The following is a 24,953-nucleotide window of genomic DNA, read 5'->3' on the forward strand; positions in this document are numbered from 1 at the left end:
GCAGACCATTCCATCAAAGTCTGCATTCCAAAACGTCACTACTTCCCTTCCGAGCCCCGACGTGTGCCCATACAGTAGTTTTCTCCCACATATGGGGTATCAGCATACTCAGGACAAATTGGACAACAACTTTTGAGGTCTAATTTCTCCTGGTACCCTTGGGAAAATAAAAAAATGGTGACTAAAAGATCATGTTTGTGGAAAAAATACGAATTTTTTATTTTCACGCCCGGGCGTTATAAACTTCTGTGAAGCACTGGGGGGTTAAAAGTGCTCACCACACATCTAGATAAGTTCCTTGGGGGGTCTAGTTTACAAAATGGTGTCATTTGTGGGGGGTTTCCACTGTTTAGGTACATCAGGGGTTTTCCAATCGCGACATGGTGTCCGATCTCAATTCCAGCCAAAAACGTCAAATGGCGCTGCTTCCCTTCCGAGCTCTGCCATGCGCCCAAATAGTGGTTTACCCCCACATTTGGGGTATCAGTGTACTCAGGACAAATAGCACAATAACTTTTAGGTCCTGTTACCCTTGGAAAAATAAGAATTGAGGGTGAAAAGATCATTTTTGTGGAAAAAATATGATTTTTTTTAATTGTATGGCTTTATGTTATAAACTTCTGTGAAGCCCTTGGGGGTTCAAAGTTCTCACCACACATCTAGATAAGTTCCTTAGGGGGTCTAATTTCCAAAATGATGTCATTTGTGGGGGGTTTCCACTGTTTTGGTACATCAGGGGTTTTCCAATCGCGACATGATGTCCGATCTCAATTCCAGCCAAAAACGTCAAATGGCGCTGCTTCCCTTCCGAGCTCTGCCATGTGCCCAAATAGTGGTTTACCCCCACATGTGGGGTATCAGCGTACTCAGGACAAATTGCACAATAACTTTTTGGGTCCTGCTACCCTTGGGAAAATAAAAATTGGGGTGTAAAGATCATTTTTGTGGAAAAAATATGGTTTTTTAATTGTACCGCTGTACGTTATAAACTTCTGTAAAGCCCTTGTGGGTTCAAAGTTCTCACCACATATCTAGATAAGTTCCTTGGGGGGTCTAGTTTCCAAAATGGGGTCACTTGTAGGGGGTTTCCACTGTTTAGGTACATCAGGGACTCTCCAAACGTGACATGGCATCCGATCTGAATTCCAGCCAATTTTGCATTGAAAAAGTCAAACAACGCTCCTTCCATTCTGAGCTCTGCCATGCGCCGAAACAGTCGTTCCCCCCCACATATCAGGTATCAGCGTACTCAGGACAAATTGCACAATAACTTTTGCAGTCCAATTTCTCCTGTTACCCTTGGTAAAATAAAAAAAATTGAACCTGAAGTATTTTTTTTGTGAAACAAAGTTAGATATTCATTTTTTTTTAAATATTCAAAAAAAATTCCTGTGACGCACCTAAAGGGTTAATAAACTTCTTGAATGTGGTTTTGAGCACCTTAAGGGGTGCAGTTTTTAGAATGGTGTCACTTTTGGGTATTTTCTATCACATAGACCCCTCAAAGTGACCTCAAATGTGATGTGGTCCTAAAAATAAAATGGTGTTGTAAAAATGAGAAATCGCTGGTCAACTTTTAACCCTTATAACTTCCTAACAAAAAAAGAAATTTTGGTTCCAAAATTGTGCTGATGTAAAGTAAACATGTGGGAAATGTTAGTTATCAAGTTTTTTGTGTGCCGTATCTCTGTGATTTAAGGGCATAAAAATTCAAATTTGGAAAATTGCGAAATTTTCAAAATTTTCGCCAAATTTCCGTTTTTCTCACAAATAAACGCAAGTTATTTGAATGAAATTTTACCACTGTCATGAAGTACAATATGTCACGAGAAAACAATGTCAGAATCACCGGGATCCATGGAAGCGTTCCAGAGTTATGACCTCATAAAGGTACAGTGGTCAGAATTGTAAAAATTGGCCCGGTCATGAACGTGCAAACCACCCTTGGGGTGAAGGGGTTAAAATTCCAGAGGACTAAAATATTGATTTTCACTCTTCAAGCTTCCCCTTACATGCCATAAAATAAAATAAAAATCTGTTAATTTTCCTCTGTGAAGTGGTGATCATTTTGGTGCGAACAAGCAAATGTTTCCAAACTAAACTCAATGAACATGTGCTTTCTTTCATATGTGTCTTTATATTGGCACTTACATATGATGTATAATGGTAGCATGAGTTCATGTAAACGTTATATCAAGTTGCATCAAAGTATAAATCTGCAGTGAGGACACACATTCTGATTGAACAATGCTGAAGTTTGTTCCATTCACTTTAGTTGTTCTCCCATATGACTAGTCTTGGATTCCAGACACAATGCTAGAAGGTATTATACTTCTCATCATAGTTTTGCAACTCCAAGAAGGAATAGTCATGGAATTATGGAAATCACAGGACTGATAGACATGTTAAAGAAGTTTTCTGATACATAAAGTGTCTTTGATGAATATCTATTTTTAATCCCTAAGCACTTGCTTTACTTTAAAATGCCCTAAATTCTCCCTATTATTTATTTTTACTGTTATATAGCGCCAACATATTGCACAATGCTTACGTAGTGCTTTACATATGTTATTATCACTATAGTTATTGGGGCTCATGATCTAGATTTACTATCAGTATGTTTTTGGAGTGTAGGAAGACACCTGAGTACCCAGGGGAAATCCACATAAACATGTCAAGAAAAGGCTAATTCCTTGCAGATGTTGTTCTTGGTGAGATTTGAACCCAGGACTAGAGATGAGCAAAATTATACGTAAAACTTTCTCCAATCTCAAATGCATGAACATTGCACATTCGGACTTGTGTTCGGATTTCTGAGCATTTTTAATCAAAATTGATCAAATTCATCCAAAGATCAGTAAATCATCAAGCTTCCACTAATGCTATTGTTAGGGCTTTGGCTAGGATAGTGGTGCTTTATGATGAGAGGGAGAGATGTGTTTGATGAGGGGAGGGGTTGGGGAGAGGTAAGAGTAATGACGGACTGTATTTTTAAATTTTTTTGCAATTAACTTAATGTGTGGAGATTCCGGCAGCCAATCAAGCCGCAGAAATCATCCACAACATTCAGACACAAGGACTTTTATCACTGTCACATTTCCCCCTCCATATAAAAAGCAAACATGTAATTTTTGTGCCATTTTGTCAGTGTAACAGCGCAGAGAGGCTGCTCCTGCTGAGGCTGCAAGTAGTCAGATAGTTAACTAGGCATTTTTTGTCACCTAGTTCAGCTAGATAGGATCCTGTGTCCTTCCAGCATCTAAATTATTCAGACCCTTTGCTCAGTATTGAGTAGAAGCACTCTTTGAGCTAGTACAGCCATGGGTCTTCCTGGGAATGATGCATCAAATTTTTCACACCTGGATTTTTTGGATCCTCTGCCATTCTTCCTTGTAGATCCTCTCCAGTTCTATCAGGTAGGATGGTGAACGTTGGTGGACAGCCATTTACAGGTCTCTCCAGAGATGCTTAATTGGGTTTAGGTCAGGGCTCTGGCTGGGCCAGTCAAGAATGGTCACAGAGTTGTTCAGAAGCCACTTCTTTGTTATTTTAGCTGTGTGTTTAGGGTCATTGTCTTGTTTGAAGATGAACCTTTGGCCAAATCTGAAGTCCAGAGCACTCTGGAAAATATTTTCATCCAGGATATTTCTGTACTTGACCACATTCATGTTTCCTTCAGTTGAAACTAGTCGTCATGTCCCTGAAGCTGAAAAACACCCCCATAGCATGATGCTGCCACCACCATGTTTCACTGTTGTAATTGTATTGAGCAAGTGATGAGCAGTGCTTGGTTTTCCCCACACATACCACTTAGAATTATCACCAAAAAAGTTCTATCTTCATCTCATCAGACCAGAGAATCTTATTTATGGATTATGGAGGCCAGTGTGCTCTTAGGAACCTCAAATGCTGCAGAAATCCTTTTGCAACCTTGGCCAGATCTGTGATTTGCCAAAATTCTGTCTCTGAACTCTTTGGCCAGTTCCCTTGACCTCATGATTCTCATTTGGCCTGACATGCACTGTGAGCTGTGAGGTCTTGTATAGACTGGTGTGTGCCTTTACTAATCAAGTCCTATCAGTTTAATTTAGCATAGCTAGACCCTAATGAAGGAGTAGAACCATTTCAAGGAGGATCACAATGAAATGGACAGCATGTGATTTAAATATGAGTGTCTGAGCAAATGATCTGAACACTTATGACCACGTGATATTTCAGTTTTTCTTTTTTAAGCTCTTTCCGACATCGGGCGTAATATTACGCCCATATCAGACTCCTTCCCTTTGATGTGGGCTCCAGGAATGAGTCCACAAGTTTCTCAGGACATGTCAGCTGTTTTGAACAGCTGACATGTGCCCGAAATAGCTGCGGGTGGAGTTGCGATCCACCAGCGGCTAACCCATTAAATGCCGCTGTCAAACTCTGACAGAGGCAATTAGCAAGCGCTTCTGGCAATTGCGCCGGAAATACGCCCACCGGTGATCCGCGCCACGTGATTGCGGGTCGCTGGTGTGTTGACATGAAAACCAGAGGTCTCCTGGATACCTCTGTTGTTGTCAGTGTGGTTTGCTGTAAGAGACACCCAGTGTTCGGCGCTCATAGCATGTGAGTAAATCTGCTACATAGAGGCGATCTGATCATCACCTCAATGTAGCAGAGTTGATCGGGTTGTGGCAGCTTCTAGTTTCTCATGGAGTTTATTGAAGCATGCCAAAAGTAAAAAAAGTGTTTAAACAAATATAAAAAAAAATAAAATAATATAAAAGTTCAAATCACTCCCCTTTTGCCCCATTCAAAATAAAACAATAAAAATAAAATCAAACATACACATATTTGGTATCGCCACGTTCAGAATCACCCGATCTATCAATAAAAAAAAGGATTAGCCTGATCACTGAACGGCGTAGTGAGAAAAAGTCAAAACATCAGAATTGAGTTTTTTGGTTGCCACGGCATTGCTTTAACACCTTCATGACCGGAGCTTTTTTCGATTTTTCGTTTTCGTTTTTCGCTCCCCTTCTTTCCAGAGCCATAACTTTTTTTTATTTTTCCATCAATATGGCCATGTGAGGGCTTATTTTTTTGCGAGACAAGTTGTACTTTTGAATGACATCATTGGTTTTAGCATGTCGTGTACTCAAAAATGGGAAAAAAATTCCAAGTGCAGTGAAATTGCAAAAAAAGTGCAATTCCACACTTGCTTTTTGCTTGGATTTTTTGCTAGGTTCACTAAATACTAAAACTGACCTAGGGCTTAAAAATTCAAAGTTGGAAAAGTGCAAAATATTCAAAATTTTCGCCAAATTTCCATTTTTTTTCCAAATAAACGCAAGTTATTTGAATGAAATTTTACCACTACCATGAAGTACAATATGTCACGAGAAAACAATGTCAGAATCACTGGGATCCATGGAAGCGTTTCAGAGTTATTACCTCATAAAGGGACAGTGGTCAGAATTGTAAAAATTGGCCCGGTCATGAACATGCAAACCACCCTTGTGGGTTAAGGGGTTAACAGGTGAAATGCATGCTCAATTGGGTTGAGATCAGGTGACTGACTTGGCCATTCAAGAATATTCCACTTCTTTGCTTTAATAAACTCCTGGGTTGCTTTGGCTTTATGTTTTGGGTCTTTGTCCATCTGCAGTATGAAACGACGACCAATCAGTTTGGCTGCATTTGGCTGGATTTGAGCACACAGTATGGCTTTGAATACCTCAGAATTCATTCGGCTGCTTCTGTCCTGTGTCACATCTTCAATAAACACTAGTGACCCAGTGCCACTGGCAGCCATGCATGCATGCCCAAGCCATCACACTGCCTCCGCCGTGATTTACAGATGATGTGGTATGCTTTGCATCATGAGCTGTACCATGCCTTTGCCATATTTTTCTCTTTCCATCATTCTGGTAGAGATTGATCTTGGTTTAATCTGTCCAAAGAATGTTCTTCCAGAACTGTGCTGGCTTTTTTAGATGTTTTTTAGCAAAGTTCAGTCTAGCCTTTTTATTCTTGATGCTTATGAGTTGGTTTGCACCGTGCAGTGAACCCTCTGTATTTACTTTCATGCAGTCTTCTCTTTATGGTAGATTTGGATATTGATACGCCTACCTCCTGGAGAGTGTTGTTCACTTGGTTGGCTGTTGTGAAGGGGTTTCTCTTCACCATGAAATTATTCTGCGATCATCCACCACTGTTGTCTTCCGTGGGCGCCCAGGTCTTTTTGCATTGATGAGTTCACCAGTGCTTTCTTTCTCAGGATGCACCAAACTGTAGATTTTGCCACTCCTAATGTTGTAGCAATTTCTCGGATGGGTTTTTTCTGTTTTTGCAGCTTACGGATGGCTTGTTTCACCTGTATGGAGAGCTCCTTTGACCGCATGTTTCCTTCACAGCAAAACCTTCCAAATGCAAGCACCACACCTCAAATCAACTCCAGGCCTTTTATCTGTTAAATTGAGAATGACATAACGAAGGGATTGCCAACACCTGTCCATGAAATAGCCTTGGAGACAAAGGTCCAATTACTTTTGGTCCCTTTAAAAACAGGGTGGCACATGTTAAGGAGCTGAAACTCCTAAACCCTTCATCCAATTTTAATGTGAATACCCTCAAATGAAAGCTGAAAGTCTGAACTTCAACTGCATCTGAATTGTTTTGTTTAAAATTCATTGTGGTAATGTCTAGAACCAAAATTAGAAAAATATTGTCTCTGTCCAAATATATATGGACCTAACTGTAAGTTCCATGAGGGGTGCAGTTTCCAAAATGGGGAAACTTATGGGGGGTTTCAACTGTTTAGGCACATCAAGGGCTCTTGAAGCGTGACATAGCATTCGCTATCTATTCCAGACCAATTTTGCACTCCAAATATCAAATGGTGCTCCTTACATTCTGAGCCCTGCTATGTGCCCGAACGGTAGTTTTCCACCACAAATGAGGTATTGCTGTACTCAGGAGAAATCGTACACTAAATTGTATGGTCCATTTTCTCTTGTTATTCTTGTGAAAATGAAAAATATGGGGCAAAAGCATAATTTTCGTGGGAAAAATGTAAATGTATTTATTTTTCCTTGCACATTGTTTTAATTCCTGAGAAGAAAAAGGTTATTAAACTTCATGAATGTGTTTTTTTTAGAAATACGAAGGATGCAATATTTAAAATGGTTTCACTTTTCGGTATTTTCTATAATGTAGCTCCCTCAAAGTCACTTCAAAGGTGATGTGATCCCTACAAAATATTTGTTTTATAAATTTTGTAGGAAAATTGAAAAACTGATCAATTTTTAACCCTTCTAACTTCCTAGCAAAAAAAATAAGTTTTAAAAATGATGCCTTTGTAAACTAGACATCTATCATATTCCTCGGCGCTTTACATACATTATCATCACTGTCCCCAATGGGGCTCACAATCTAAATTCCCTATCAGTATGTCTTTGGATTGTGGGAGGAAACCAGAGTACCCAGAGAATACCCACACAAACACAAGGAGAACACACAAACTCCTTGCAAATGTTGTCCCTGGTGAAATTTGAACCTAGGACTCCAGTGCTGCAAGGCTGCAGTGCTATCCACTTAGCCACCACACTGCCCTACATGTGATAAATGTTGTTTATTAACTATTTCGTGTGATATAATTATCTGCTTTTAAGACATACAAATTTAAAGTTTTGAAAATTGCAACATTTTCCCAATTTTTTGCCAAAATGACAATATTTTCATAAATAAATACAAAAATATTGGCCTAAATTTACCACTACCAGGAAGTACAATGTGTCATAAAAAACCAGTATTAGAACCACTGGCATATGTTGAAGCATTCCAACGTTATTACCACATAAAGTGACACTGGTCAGAAATGTAAAATTAAGCCTGGACACGAAGGTGAAAACAGACTTGGGGGTGAGGCAGTTAAAACTCTCGACATGGAGTGCCACCAAATGTAGATTTACATATAGACAATAGGCAATCATCTAGACATTTTTCTTTCTTTCTTTCCTTCTCTCTTTATATAAAGTATATGTATAATATACAGGTGCATCTCACAAAATTAGAATATCATCAAAAAGGTCCCAGAGTTTGGAGGAAGAGTGGAGAGACAGAGAATCCATGCTGCTTGAGGTCTAGTGTGAAATTTCCATAATCAGTGATGGTTTGGGGAGATATGTCATCTGCTGATATAGGTACAGTACACTGTATTTTAGCAAGACCAAAGTCAATGCAGCCGTCTACCAGGAAATTTTAGAGCACTTCATGCTTCCCTCTGCCGACAGCGGTGCTGTCGGTGGTTACTATGATGGGTATGTTCTAACATATTATGACTTCATTGGGTTAAGTGCAATAGACAAATAGATATTGTTCCCTCTGTTCACCCCACTTTACTATGCATAAGGACTATGTCCCCATGTTACGGCTATCTAATGGGGGTTTAAAGGGTTTTTATGTCTTTTTATATTAATTTTGCTTGCCCATTATGAGGGAATTTATTCCATTTACCCCTACTTACCATTGACCCCACTGTTCAGGGTGCTTTTTGTGTCCGGTGATAATGACAGTGTTTCTTCATCTGATTTATTAATGTCTTTATTTGTCTTGCTCTTCCATTGTCTTTAACAATAAAGTTGTCATTTTTTGAATGTAGCTTTGGACTCAGTTCCTCCTTTTCTTCCAGTCTTTGTGAGTCACTTCTATGTCTCTACTTGTATTTGGGGCATTTTTGTGCACTTGCACAGCATGAATAAAAATGCACTTTGACGTTCTTTGTTTTGTTTTTATCCATAACACTTCAGCAGTATCTCAGGCTGATCGCCTCCATGCCACACCGCACTGATGCAGGAATTGATGCCAAAAAAGCCCCGAACAAGTATTGAGTGTATTTACTGAATATACATTTCAGTAGGCCAACATTTTGGATTTTAAAATCATTTTTTCAAGCTGGTGTTATAAAGTATTCTAATTTACTGAGATAATGAGATTTGAGTTTCCATTGGCTGTAAGCCATAATCATCAACATTAATAGAAATAAACACTTGAAATAGATCACTCTTTTTGTAATGACTCTATAAAATATATGAGTTTCACTTTTTGTACTGAAGAACTGAAATAAATTAACTTTTTGATGATATTCTAAACTTGTGAGATGCACCTGTAGATATTATTTCATCTAAGCGTTCCTAAATAATTCACAGTGGATTTCTAAAACAATGAATATTAGAATTAAATGGACATTTGGTCACTATAGGTTAGAATCGATAAATGAACTGTCTTCAGAGTGTCATTGCCTGTGTACTTGAATTCCAAAGGCTTCTATCACCATGGTGGGTCTACAAAGGTCAGGAATTACTATACTGTGTCCTTGCTGCGAAAAATCTCCTGCTCATTTCAATAAACACTGAATTGAGATATTCCTACAGTATACAAGAAGGGAACTTTATTTGAACATGCTTGACGATAACAAACAGTAACAATCTCTTAAGTAATTATTACACATGCCTCTTCCTTTCTGCATACCTTTTACATTAATTTAGCTAGTTTAAGTATTCCAGCTTTTGAGTTTCCTATTAGAGATCCTATATTTCAACAATTCTTAAATTGAGTGTTAGCAATTTTAAACACCTGTTATTTTGTTCTATTGTTAAATTTATCTGGGTGCTCAAAACAGCCAATTAATTTTACAAAAGGGATGATCAAATGTGTTAGATGATAATCGGATATCACTCGAGTATCTTAGTGCTTGGATGTGCACGGCACTTGATGAACACTGGGTGCGGTAATTGACTGGCAGTCACTATAATACCATAGCCATCTTGGTAGCCTCATCACTGGTTGTGAAAGGACAGGCGCTGCCGCACTCAGCTCACTGGTGCCATTGCACAGCACAGGGACAGTTCTGATTGGAGGGAGTGAGCAGGTCTCCAGGCCTGTGTGTGCACTGTTTAACTAATCAGAGTCCTCTAGTGTTGATACTGGTGCTGATGTAGAACCATCATACTAACAGTCCTTCTAAGAGCTAATCCTGTGCTTTGCTTTTTGTATCACATACATTATGCATTTAGCCTAGGAACAGTTGCAGGAGCAGGGAGAGTGGAAGCACACAGCCTCTTGGGTGGGCTTAGGGCTTTGCAGTCATTTGCTAAATATACAGCTCTGGCAAAAATTGTGAGACCACTTCAAATATTCAGTTTGTCTGATTTTCCTCTTTATAGGTATATTTTTGAGTAAAATGTAAATTGTTCTTTTAGTCTACAAACTTCTGACAATATGTCTCGGAATTTCCAAGCAATAAATTTAGAGGTTTTTTTTCTGAAAAGGAGAAATGGTCAGAATTAAAAAAAAAAAACAGTGCTTTCAGACCTCAAATAATGCAAAGAATACAAGCTCATAATCATGTAGAAACAACAATACTAATGTTTTAACTCAGGAAGAGTTCAGAAACCAATATTTTGTGAAATAACCATGATTTTCAAAAACAACTTTCATACATTTTGGCATGCTTGCCATCAGTCTTTCACACTGCTTCTGGTGCAAAAATGTAAGCAGTTCTTCTTTGTTTGATGGCTTGTGACTATCCATCATCCTCTTGATTACATTCCAAATTGACTATTTTGTCATTCATACAGTTTAACGTGCTTAGCGTTAAATTACTGTGGTATATAACTCCAAAAACAATGTTTAAAAAAATTCTGGATTCTATTAGTCATCCATATAGTTTAACATGGTTAGTGTTATATTACGGAGATATATAAAACGTAAAAAAATTCACAACTTTTTCTGGACTGAATTAGTCATCTATAGAATGTAATGTAGCTAGTGTTAAATTACAGTGGTATATAAAATTAAAAAAACAGTCAAAATTTTTTTTTTAATTTAATTAGTCATACATACAGTTAACCTGCTTTGTGCTACATTATTGTAGCACCATCGTCCTCATCTATGGCCTCAGTTTCATTCCTTCTAAGGACTAATTACATGCTATATAGATTGCAGTGCTAGGTAGGCAGGGGAGTATATGTGGCTATATACAAATCAGTGCAAGGAATGCATGCACTGTATGTGGGTATATAGATATCGTTGCATACATCAAGAGGGTCAATTCCATTACTGTCTGCTGCTACTGTATATTACATATATTGACCGTATATACCCAGCCCCAGGTATCAGTGGCCAGGAAAAAATTTTTTGCATCCCAATCCTGATCATTGTATTCCAAAGCAATCCAGAGCCCCTTTTTTCCCTCCATTTGCCTGTTGACATAGCAGAATATAGCCAGATCCTTTTCATAGTACAGCATGAAAATCCAGCTATTTTAAACAGGTTTGCCTGTCCCAGTGATCACATCTGAGTGCGCAGAAAATTCTGCCATTTTTTATGGTACTGTAAAAATTTTTTGGAATGTCTTATACAATTTCTTGACACCATTTTACTGCCCAAAAAATATTTAGCTTCCCAAAAAATATTTAGCTACAGGGAAGATATTTTACACTGACATATCATTGCGCATATCATTGCACTCAAAATTGTTCCATTTCAGGCCTCCATAAAATTTTTTTGTTGTGCCTTAGCCTACTTATTGACACAATATAGCTGGGCCAAAAAACAAAAAAAATACTGGCCAGATATTTGAAAGTGGGCTATCTCCATCAGACGCCTCATCTATATATGGGCTACAAATTGTGCCATTTCAGGCATCCATAGAATTTTTTTGTTGTGTCTTAGCCTACTTATTGACACAATTTAGCTGGGCAAAAAAAATACAGACCACATATTTGAAAGTGGGCTATTTCTGTCTGACTCCTTATCTATCTGTGGGCTACAAATTATGGCATTTGAGACCTTCCTTCAACTGTTTTGGCTGCCTGTTACCCTAGTTCTTGAAACTATTTTCCTGCAAAATAATAAAAATACAGGCTACAAATTGAACAGTGTGGTATCTCCATCTGACTCATCATGTACCTGTGGGCTACAAATTGTGACATTTAAGACCTCCATTCAACTGTTTTGGCTGTCTGTTACCCTAATTCTTGAAACAATTTTCCAGTAAAATAATAAAAATACAGGTCACAAATTGAAAGTGTGGTATCTCCGTCTGACTCCTTATGTATCTGTGGGCTACAAATTGTGGCATTTGAGACCTTCCTTCAACTGTTTTGGCTGTCTGTTACCCTAGTTCTTGAAACAATTTTCCAGTAAAATAATATAATAAAAATACAGGTCACAAATTGAACAGTGTGGTATCTCCGTCTGACTCCTCATGTATCTGTGGGCTACAAATTGTGGCATTTGAGACCTCCATTCAACTGTTTTGGCTGTCTGTTACGCTAGTTCTTGAAACTATTTTCCCATAAAATAATAAAAATACAGGCCACATATTGAACAGTGTGGTATCTCTGTCTGACTCCCTGTCTATCAGTGGACAACAATTTGTGGCATTTGTTTTGGCTGTCTGTTACCCTAGTTCTTGAAACTATTTTACATTATAAAACAGAAAATACAGGCCACATATTTAACAGTGTGGTATCTCCGCAAGACGCCTCATCATTTCTGGCCTCCATTCAACTGTTTTAGCTGTGATTTACCCTAATAATTGACACCAGTTTGCTAAAAAATTTTTTTACCTACAGTCCAGATATTTTAAACTGTGGTTTTCCCGCACATGGATCACATATAAGTTCGCTTCCATTTCATTCATTAATAGTGAATGTGGAAAATACTGTAGTCCATTTGAAATGGGCAAGGCGCCTGGCAAGGGATGGGGAAGTGGACCTGATGGTGATGGTGCATGCCGAGGCCGAGGCCATGGGAAGCTGAAATTGGGCCACAACAAACACCCTCATGTTCTCGCCTGACCTTCCTGTCTAACTTACTCGGGGACTGCAGAACACCACTATTGAACCCAAAGCAGTGTCAAAAGGTTGTTGGTTGGATAGCGGATAATGCTTCCAGTCACTTAGCCACCACCACCAGCAGCCTATCTTCCACACAGTCAAGTCTCAGTAGTCATGAGTCTGGACTGCATATTCCTCACCCTGATCCTCCTTCGTCCCACCATGCCGAGTGCATGGAGACAACTGATCCCACACTTGGGCACTCCGAATAGCTGTTCACTTTTCCATTTATAGATTCAGGCCTCTTGCCCACATGAAGCAGGGCAAGATGAGATCACATGTAGCGATACCCAAATATTTGAGCAGCCACGTTCTCACGAAGGCGACAGTGGGAATGTGCCACAAGAGGTGGACAATGATGAGGCACAATCACCAGAAAGTCAGGAGGAGGACCAGTGTGCGGAAGTGGAAGACGAGGTGGTGGATGATATAGTAACTGACCCAACCTGGCAGGAAAACATGCAGAATGAGGACAACAGCACACAGGGGGAGGGAGGCGTAGCACCCCAAAAGGCAGGAAGAGGCAGTGTGGTGGCCACAGACAAAAGGTGGACAACCGTTCCCCGTAACACCAACACGACAGAAGGTGGCAATACAACTGTTAGGTCGTCCCGAGACTGGTTATTTTTTAAAGACTCTATCTATAACCCCTAACAAGTCATTTGCTCCACTTGCCATGCCCGCATCAGCAGGGGTACCAAAACTACCAGCCTGACCACCACCAGCATGATCAGGCACATGGCAGCAAAGCACCCAACTTTGTGGGCCGAACCCTAGGGTCCACAAACACTGTCTGCGGTTGACACCACTGCTTCTTATTCTGTTGTGCATGGAAGCAAATCCACTGTCCATGGTGCCTGCGAAGGTGTCTCTTGCCCTGCACCTTTTGTTGTCCACACTCAACTAGCACCATCATCAGGCTCGTCCACTACTTTGTCCCAGCGCAGCCTTCAGTTGTCCATACCCCAGTCATTGGAACATAAGCGGATATACACAGTCAAAGCCCCACAGGCTACAGTACTAAATTCACACATTTCTCATCTGCTTGTGCTCAAAATGTTCCCTTTTAGGCTCGTGGAGATGGAAGCTTTCCAACAACTTGATGGAGGCGGCCATGCCAAGATACTTGTTCCCCAGCTGCCACTATTTCTCCTGGCATGTCGACCTGGCGCTACACAAGCACGTGTCCCACAACATTACACATGCCCTCAACAATGCTGTTACCTTGAAAGTCCATCTAACCACGGACATGTGGACAAGACAAGTGTCTGTGGGAAGGGATGGTATATCTCGCTGACAGCACACTGGGTTAACATAGTGAAGGCCAGGACCAAGTCAGACCTTGAACACGTCCTCCCGACATTGAGGATTGCGGGCCCTACATCAATCAGGGTGCCCCAGCAGTGTACAGCTCCTGCACCTCCTACTCATCCATCTCTTCAGCCTCCATCTCTGAAATGAGCACATCAGTCACAAGCTGGAACACTGCAGCACTACCTCAGCCAAGCGGCTGCAAGCTGTGCTGAAGCTAATATGCTTAGGTGAGAAACCGCACAATGCTGAAGAATTATGGACAGCTCTGAAAGAGCAGGCAGATCTGTGGCTGACCCTGCTAAACCTACAGCCAGACATGGTCATGTGTGACAATAGCTGGAACCTGGTGGTGGCTTTGAGGTGATGCGAGCTCACACACGTACCATGCCTGGCCCATGTGCTTAACCTCGTGGTTCAGCAGTTTCCCAAAACCAACCCAGAGCTGCCAGACCTGCTTGTCAAAGTGCGCCGCCTGTGTACCCATTTTAGAAAGTCAGCAACAGCTTCAGCCGCCCTTGCCGTGCTTCAGCAGCGTTTGCAGCTTCTTGCTTAATGACTGGCGTATGATGTCCCCACGCTTTGGAACTCTACACTGCACATATTAGAAAGGATATGGGATGCAGAAGACAGCAGTTGTTGACTACCAGCATCAACAAGGTTGTTGGTATTCAGTTCAGATTCCACACATAAGACCTCAGGAGTGGACATGGGTGTCAGACATATATATCATCCTACAAAACTTTGAGTACTCCACCAAGATGGTGAATGGCAATAACACCACAATTAGCATCACCATCATTCTGAAAAGCTCTCTGCTCACTATAAAAGAGGATGCATTGCAGGCAGAGCATGATGAGATGGAGCAAGGAACCATGCAGGGGGATTACACACAGCCCAACCTCATGTCATCCCAATGTGGATTGGTTGACAATGAGGAAGAAGAGGAGGAGGAAGAACAGGAGCTACTTTCATGTGCTATAGACAGTACTACAAGCACAACTATCATACCGTATGTTCAGTGTGGATGGCCTGAGGACAGGGAGGAGGAAGAGGACAGCATGGTCAGTCGTCTTGTTGGTGAGGACACAGAAGTCTTGCCTGTTAGCAGTCTGGCACGCATGGTAGACTTTATGTTGTGCTACCTTTCCCTTGACCCTCTTATTATAAAAATTTTGGGTGGCAGTCAAAACTGATTGGTGACACTTCTAGACCCACACTACAAGGAGAACTTTCGATCTCTTTTTCCAGAGGCACATAGGTGTACTAAAATGTTGCAGTACCAGAGGGCCATTCTTGCAGAATTATTAAAAAAATTCCCATCTGAAAACGCTGGTGGCAGAGGTCACAGTTAGTTGGAAAACCAAGGAGTAGAGGTGAGAGAGACACAACTCTGATCCAGCAGAGGCAGGGGAACACTGGCAAAGTTCTGTGAGAGTTTTCTCAGACCCTTTCATCGCACTGGCCCAGAGGCGTGGGGCATTCTCACAAGGAGTGCAACGTTTGGGAAGATGCTGAGGGAGTTCCTTGCTGACTGTACCAACGTCCTCCGTGATTCCTCTGTGCCTTTTAATCAAAGGGTATCCAAGCTGGACACATGGCATGATCTGGCTCTCTTCTCCTTGGAGGTCCTGGCCTGCTCTGCCGCTAGCATTTGTCAGAGTGGGTTTTTAGTGCCGCTAGTGTAATTATAACTGATAAGCGCATATGCCTGTCAACTGAAAATGTAGACAGGCTGACTCTTATAAAAATTAACAAGGGCTGGATTGGGCCAAACTTCTCTACACCACCGAATGATAACAGCGAAACAACTTCCAATACAGTGTCTTTTTTTGGGAGGTGTATTCCCATGCACCTGTTAACACCCACACATGAGTATACACTTCCTGGTTTTGGCTATTTGGTGTCATCCTCCTCCTTCTCCTCACCCTTATCATCCACCAGACCACCACCACTAGAACAAGAGGGTGACTGTGTTCTGTGCTGTTACAACCACTCTAGTTTGTTGAAAGGGTGTTTATGATGCCCACCCAAAAATTTAAAAAACATGTTCCCCACAGGTGTAAATGTTTGTTAGTTCATACACTTAGTGTATGGGCATTCCAAATAAAGGACACCCGCTCCTTTATAATGGGAATTTTTTTATGATTCCTTCCCCCACGTCTCTTTCAAGAGGCATTGGAGTGCCTCCTATTTTTTTGGCAAGCCTTGCATTCAATGCATAGGCAAACACTATGGGAGACCCACTTCATAATAATGGGAACATTGTTTTCAGGAAGACCACCACTACTTTCTGTTCCAAGGGTTATTGCGATGCATGTAACTATGGTGCAGGGCAGGCCCTGCATTCAATACATAGGCAAACACTATGGGAGACACACTTTCTTCTAACTGGAACATTTGTGTCATGAGGCCCTAAAGTATGTCTGTTGAAAGGCTTATTGTCGTGCTAACAGTAGGTCAGTACCAAAAGAATAATGTGAACTGGTTTTCCTGTGGCCATCCAGTACGTTGTTTCAAAGGCTTATTGGGGTGCATGTGACTTTGTGGCAGGGCAGGCCTTGCATTCAATGTATAGGCAAACACTATAGGAGACACCCTTCCCTCTAATGGGAACATCTGTGTCATGAGGCTCTCAAGAACATCTGTTGAAAGTCTTATTGTGGTGAGTGTTACTTTAGTGCAGGGCAGGCCTTGCATTCAATGCATAGGCTAATAGTATGGCAGAACAAAATGAATAATGTGAACTTTGTTTTCCTGTGGCCATCCTATACTTGAGTTCCAAGGCTTATTGGGGTGCATGTAACTTTGTGGCAGGGCAGGCCTTGCATTCAATGCATAGGTAACAGTATGGCAGTACCAAAAGAATAATGTGAACTGGTTTTCCTGTGGCCATCCAGTATGTTGTTTCAAAGGCTTATTGGGGTGCATGTAACTTTGTGGCTGGGCAGGCCTTGCATTCAATGTATAGGCAAACACTATAGGAGACACCCTTCCCTCTAATGGGAACATTTGTGTCATGAGGCTCTCAAGAACATCTGTTGAAAGTCTTATTGTGGTCCGTGTTACTTTGTTGCAGGGCAGGCCTTGCATTCAATGCATAGGCTAACAGTATGGCAGAACAAAATGAATAATGTGAACTTTGTTTTCCTGTGGCCATCCTATACTTGAGTTCCAAGGCTTATTGGGGTGCATGTAACTTTGGTGCAATGCAGACCTTGCATTCAATGCATAGGCTAACAGTATGACAGTACCAAAACAATAATGTGAACTTGGTTTTCCTGTAACCATCCAGTACATCGTTTCAAAGGGTTATTGTGGTGCATGTAACTTTGTGGCAAGGCGGGCCTTGCATTCAATGCTTAGACTAACAGTATGGAAGAACCAAACGAATAATGTGAACTTGGTTTTCCTATGGCCATCCAGTACGCTGTTTCAAAGAGTTATTGGGGTGCGTGTAACTTTGTGGCAAAGCAGGCCTTGCATTCAATACATAAGCTAACAGTATGAAAGAACAAAAGGAATAATGTGAACTTGGTTTTCCTGTGGCCATGCAGTACGTAGGTTCAAAGGCTTATTTTGGTGTGTGTGAATTTGGTGCAGGGCAGGCCTTTCATTCAGTGCGTAGGCTAACAGTGTGGCAGTACCAAAAGAATAATGTGAACTTGGTTTTCCTGTGGCCATCCAGTACATGGGTTTAAAGGTTTATTTGGGTGCGTGTGAATTTGGTGCAGGGCAGACCTTGCATCAATGCATAGGCAAATACTATGGGAGACCCACTTTCTTATAATAGGAGCAGAGCATTTTTTCAGGATGCCCTCCTGTACATCTCGTGAAAGGGGTAATGGGGTGCATCCCAATTTTTGGCAGCCCAGCCACTCAATGCATAGGCAATAACAGTATAGGAGACCCACTGTTAATAATGGCCCTTTAAGAATAGTAATGCTGACTGGTGCCTCTATAAAAATAGACTTTGTGACTTTAAGAGTCACTCCTTCATAAATGAAACAAGATGTGCCTGATGATATGTCACACACCACATGGCTAGCTAAGGTTGCTAAATACTGCAATGACATTTCCCAGTAAATGCATTTGTTTTGGTTGAAAGCAATGGTAACGATGAAAAACGCATCAAAAACGCTACGCATGAACGTATCCAAAGTGGTGGAGGAAGTTTTTTTTTAGTTTATTTGTTTTTCCTTACATACAAATTATTACCCTGGAAAGGATGTCCCATAACATATTTCCCTGTAAAATCCAGTTTAGTTTCCTTTGTGTCTGTTTTACTGTGCGCCGGCAAAAGTGGCATCACACTCTGACAACATTGGTCACAGCAGTGACCTACAGTAGGAGTCAGAAATGTTTCCAGGGGCCCTCCCCATGATGTTTCCATGTCGTTTGTGCACTGTTCCCATACATTCCTGACATTTTGATACCCTAGAAAGACCTTTCGGGGGGTTCACGGCAAGAAAGCTGGGATTTCCCATATACTAACATTGGGCTTGTTGCTTGGGTCGGGTACCCCAATATTCCAATTTGCTCAACCCGTGCAAAGAGCACCCGAGCATTTTAGTGATCGCTCATCACTAGTGTTCAGCATTCCGATACTGCAAATATCGTGTATCGGCCGATATTTGCTGTATCGGAATTCCGATACTGAGTACCGATATTTTTACAATATCGGATACCGGAATCAGAAGTTCCCATAATGCAATGAGCCAGTGTTGTGGCTGTGATTGGCTGCTGAAATGATGTCATCATGATGTGCGGTCTGTGCGCATCATGATGCGAGGTCTGTGCGTGCCTGCCGGGGATCTGTGCGGGCCTGCCGGGGGTCTGTGCGGGCCTGCCGGGGGTCTGTGCGGGCTGCTGGGGGTCTGTGTGGGCTGCCAGGGGTCTGTGCGGGCCTGCCGGGGGTCTGTGCGGGCCTGCCAGGGGTCTGTACGGGCCTGCCGGGGGTCTGTACGGGCTGCTGGGGATCTGTACGGGCCTGCCGGGGGTTGTGTGTGTGCAGGCATTGTCCGATGGGACTACAAGTCCCATCGGGCTATGCCTGCTACAATGACAGTGATTGACACATTAGCCAATGATGGGACAGTAGTAGTCCCATCATCTGGCTAATGTGTTGAATATAAAAAAAAAAAAATACATACTACATACATACTACATACATACTACATTCATACAACATACATAAATACATACTACATACATCATATATACAACATACATACTACATACATACTACATATATACTACATTCATACAACATACATACATACTACATACATACTACATATATACTACATTCATACAACATACATACTACATATATACTACATTCATACAACTTACATACATACATACATACTACATATATACTACATTCATACAACATACATACATACTACATACTACATACATACTACATATATACTACATTCATACAACATACATACTACATACATACAACATACATAAAACATACATGCTACATACAATACATTCATACAATACATACATATAGACATACAGTACATATAACATAGAGTACATACTCAACATCACTTGTCACTTTGATCCCCGAAGCCAGTGTCATCTTTAAAAAATATTAAGATAGCAAACAAGTGATATACTCCCTGATCCACAGAAATCCATGAGTGTCTCACGACGATCTCCTGCACTGCATCACTGAGAGGTTACTATAGTTCACTGGTCTCACTTTATGGCAAAAGCTGCGTGGGAACTTTCTCACACAGCAATGCCAAAAGTGAGACTAGGGACTATTTTTTTACAGTGGCGGAGGAATACAGTGCGGAAGGATACCTACCTCCCGTCATTGTATTTCTGGGGCCCCTAGAGAGCGGTGGCATCAGCTGATGCTGCTGTTCTCCATGGGAGATCGTCGTGGGACACTCGTGGATTTCTGCGGATCAGGGAGTATATCGGTTGTTTGTTATTTTAATATTTTTTAAAGATGATACTGGCTTTGGGGATAAAAGTGACAAGTGATGGTGAGTATGTACTCTATGTAATATGTACTGTATGTCTATATGTATGTATTGTATGAATGTATTGTATGTAGTATGTATGTTGTATGTCTGTAGCAAGTTTTATGTATGTTGTATGTCTGTAGTATGTATGTAGTATGTATTATGTATGTATGTTGTATGAATGTAGTATATATGTAGTATGTATGTTGTATGTATGTTGTATGAATGTAGTATGTATGTAGTATGTATGTAGCATGTAGTATGCATGTATGTTGTATGAATGTAGTATGTATGTGTATGTATGTTGTATGAATGTAGTATATATGTAGTATGTATGCAGTATGTATGTATGTTGTATGAATATAGTATATATGAAGTATGTATGTAGTATGTAGTATGTATGTATGTTGTATGAATGTAGTATATATGTAGTATGTATGTAGTATGAATGTATGTTGTATGAATGTAGTATATATGTAGTATATATGTAGTATGTATGTAGTATGTATGTATGTTGTATGAATGTAGTATATATGAAGTATGTATGTAGTATGTATGTATGTTGTATGAATGTAGTATATATGTAGTATGTATGTAGTATGCATGGTTTTTTTTTTACATTCAACACATTAGCCGGAAGATGGGACTACTACTGTCCCATCATTGGCTAATGTGTCAATCACTGTCATTGTAGCAGGCATAGCCCGATGGGACTTGTAGTCCCATCAGACGATGCCTGCACACACACACAACCCCCGGCAGGCCCGCACAGACCCCCGGCAGCCCGCACAGACCCCTGGCAGGCCCGCACAGACCCCTGGCAGGCCTGCATAGACCTCCCGAGAGGCCCATACAGACCCCGCCCGCACACACAGACACATACAGTGTCTGCCCACCCACCGCCCACACTCTTCCTCCCTCCCCAACTGGATGTACAAGTAAAGAAAGGGTTTTTTATCGGAATCGGCGATACCCGATACTTTTTGGGTATCGGTCCGATCCAATCCGATCCGATACTTCACGGTATCGGATGGTATCGCTCAACACTACTCATCACTACTCATTACCTGTAATAATGACAGCTGTTTGAATTTGTTGTCAGTATAAAAGACACCTGTCCACAACCTCAAACAGTCACACTCCAAACTCCACTATGGTGAACATCAAAGAGCTGCCAAAGGACACCAGAATCAAAATTGTAGCCCTGCACCAGGCTGGGAAGACTGAATCTGCAATAGACAAGCAGCTTGGTGTGATGAAATCAACCATGGGAACAATAATAAGAAAATGGAAGACATACAAGACCACTGATAATCTTCCTCGATCTGGGGCTCCACGCAAGATCTCACCCTGTGGGGTCAAAATGATCACAAGAAAGGTGAGCAAAAATCCCAGAAACAAATGGAGGGACCTAGTGAATGATCTGCATAGAGCTGGTGACAAAGGTTACCATCAATAACCCACTACACCGCCAGGGACTCAGATCCTGCAGTGCCAGATGTATCCCCCTGCTTAAGGCTACGTTCACACATAGCGGAACTCTTGCGGAAATTACAGCGAGAATTCCTAATTCCATTCCGCGGGAAAATCGCATTTAAATTTCCCGCGATTTTCCCACGGAAAAACTAGCATTTTGCAAGCATAATTAGCTAGCAGAATGCTAGCGTTTTCCAAGCGATCTGTAGCATCGCTTGGAGAACTGATTGACAGGTTGGTCACACTCGTCAAACATAGTGTTTGATGAGTGTGAACAACTTTTTACTATTGAGGCTGCCTATGCGGCATCAATAGTAAAAGATAGGGTGTAAAAAATAATAAAAAAATAAAAAATATTGTTATTCTCACCTTCTCCCGGTCCCAGTAATCCTTTGGAGAATGACCGCGATGACATCCGTTCTCGCGGGATCGCGACGTCTCGCGGTCATTCGCGATGACATCGCGTGAATGACCGCAAGACTTCGCGATCCCGTGAGAACGGACGTCATCGTGGTTATTCTTGCAAAGGATTACTGGGACCGGGAGTGTGGAGAGAGGCGGGAAGGCTGCGCGGGATGCCGGAAGGTGAGAATAACAATATTTTTTATTTTAAATTCTATTTTTTACAGGGATATGGTACCCACAGCCCGGGGGACAGTCTTCTCTCCTCCGGGCCATGGGTACCATCCACAAATGTTCTGCTTACTTTTCGCATGGTGTGCACAGCCACATGCGGAAACTAAGCAGAACAATGCATTCCTATGGGTGCGGGATCGCCGCGATTCCGCTAAATTAATGTGCATGCTGTGTTTTTACTGCGAAGCGATTCCGCTGTGGTAAAAACCGCAGCATTAACACAGCAATGCGGAATCCAATAGGAATGCATGGGATGCTTATTTTTCGCGTTTTCGCGGCAAAATCGCGCGCTTAAAACCGCCGCGAAAGTGTGAAAAAACCGCGACATGTGAACTCAGCCTAAAACAGTACATGTCCAGGCCCATCTGAAGTTTACTAGAGATAATTTGGATTATCCAGAAGAGTATTGGGAGAATGTCATATGGTCTGATGAAAGCAAAGTAGACCTGTTTGGTAGAAACAAAACTTGTGTTTGGATGAGACAGAATGCTGAGTTGCATCCAAAGAACACCATACCTACTGTGAAGCATGGGGGTGGCAATATCATGCTTTAGGGCTGTTTCTCTGCCAAGGAACCAGGATGACTGATCTGTGAACATGAAAGAATGAATGGGGCCATGTATTGTAAGATTTTGAGTGCAAACCTCCTTCCATCAGCAAAGGCATTGAACATGAAACATGGATGGGTCTTTCAGCATGATAATGATCCCAAGCACACCACCAGGGCAACAAAGGAGTGTCCTCGTAAGAAGCATATTAAGGTCCAGGAGTAGCCTAGCCAGTCTCCAGATCTCAACCCCATTGAAAACCTTTGGAAGGATTTGCAAGTCCATGTTGCCCAGCGACAGGCCCAAAGCATCACTGCTCTAGAGGAGATCTGCCTGGAGGAATGGGCCAATATACCACCAACAGTGTGTGCCAACCTTGTGAAGACTTACAGAAAATGTCTAACCTCTGTCATTGCCAACAAAATATTGAGATGAGCTTTTGTTAATGACCAAATACTTTTTTTCCAACATAATTTTCAAAATAAATCTTGCCAAATCAGGTAAGGTGATTTTCTGGATTTGTTTTCTCATCTTGACTCTCATAGTTGTGGTCTACCTATGATGTCAATTACAGGCCTCTCTCATCTTTTTAAGTGGGAGAACTTGCACAATTAATTGGTGGCTGACTAAATACTTTTTTCCCCACTGTAATTCTCTTCCTACACTATCTCCACCTAACAGTTAACTAATCTTCACTCTCAGTAGCTCTTCAAAGGGTTTTTTGGAATGAAAGACTCTCCCTATACACTGCTTTTGTTCTTCCTACACTCACACTGCTCTATTTCTGGTTGTAATGTGCACAAGATGGCGTTGGCAGGGATTTATTATCCCCAATGACGCTGTAAGGCCAGTCAATCACAGTAATGCCACACCAAAGATGGCAAGTAAGCCCAGCATGTTCATTGGCTGCAAATAAAGCAGCAAACATGCTGGGCAGGCCACTCGAATATACCGAGTTGAATAGCAAACTACTCGCCAAGTAACAAATAGCCCAAATACAGTACTATCCATGCGAGTAACGAATAATGGCGAATGTATTTGCTCATCACTATTTGTTACATGTTACGCTTTTTATGCTCTAGGGTCTGGAGAGACCCCAGTGCACAATAAGGGTCATTCATTTGGGAGAAAATTACTACTTTGCAAAACAAAGTACTCAGGCGAATTGAATTTTACCTGATTTGCTTATCTCCAATCATAATATACAGCTATCTAATATATACTTACCTTGTAATGTCTTCACATCCTGTTCCTTCCAGATGTCTCTGGATCACCAGAATTCCAAGCGGCGGAAGTTCACCGACCGTCACATTGGGACACCCAAGTGATGGGTGTTTCAATATAGAAACTGCTGGTGGTAGCAGCCTCTTGCATGGTGCCACCAGTGGAACACCATCACACCACCCACCCACCCACACACACACTGTATACGCCATACGCACCACACACACACACACACACACACTGTATATGTCGCATGCGCCACACACACTGTATGCACCATACACACACACTGTATACCTCATATGCACCACACACACACTGTATATGCTGAGCGCACCATACACACACACACTATATACTCCGTACACAGACACTGTATTTGCTGTACACAGCACACACACACTGTGTACGCTGTGTGCACCACACACTGTATATGCCATACGCACCACCACCTCTTGTGTGGTACCACCAGCGGAACGCCGTCGCGAACAGGCCACCGCCGGGATCAGCCGAATGATTTACTGACTGTCACCATCTTTGTACAGGAGGAGTGCATGCACATTTTTATTGTGACCACCGCTATCTGTCTGCACAAAGATGGCGGCAGTCTGATTTACTGCACCTGCGCGAATTCTGAGCATGCACAGTGAATAATTCGGCTGATCCCGGCAGCAGATGCGCGACGTGTCTACAGGCAGAGGAAGCTGGTCACATTAAAGGGGTTTTCCCACGAACGAAAGATCATTTTAAAAATTGTCTGTGTCTGACCGTGTATGGAGCATACCACATCTCCTGGGCAGGGGAGGAAGCAAAAGACAATACTGACATTACAGCAGGGGATCACAGAGGATTCATTTTATGAGGTAAAATATTTCGCTGAC

This window comes from Dendrobates tinctorius, unplaced genomic scaffold, assembly GCF_039654945.1.
Source record: "Dendrobates tinctorius isolate UK_male_01 unplaced genomic scaffold, ASM3965494v1 ptg000174l, whole genome shotgun sequence".
NCBI lineage: Eukaryota > Metazoa > Chordata > Amphibia > Anura > Dendrobatidae > Dendrobates > Dendrobates tinctorius.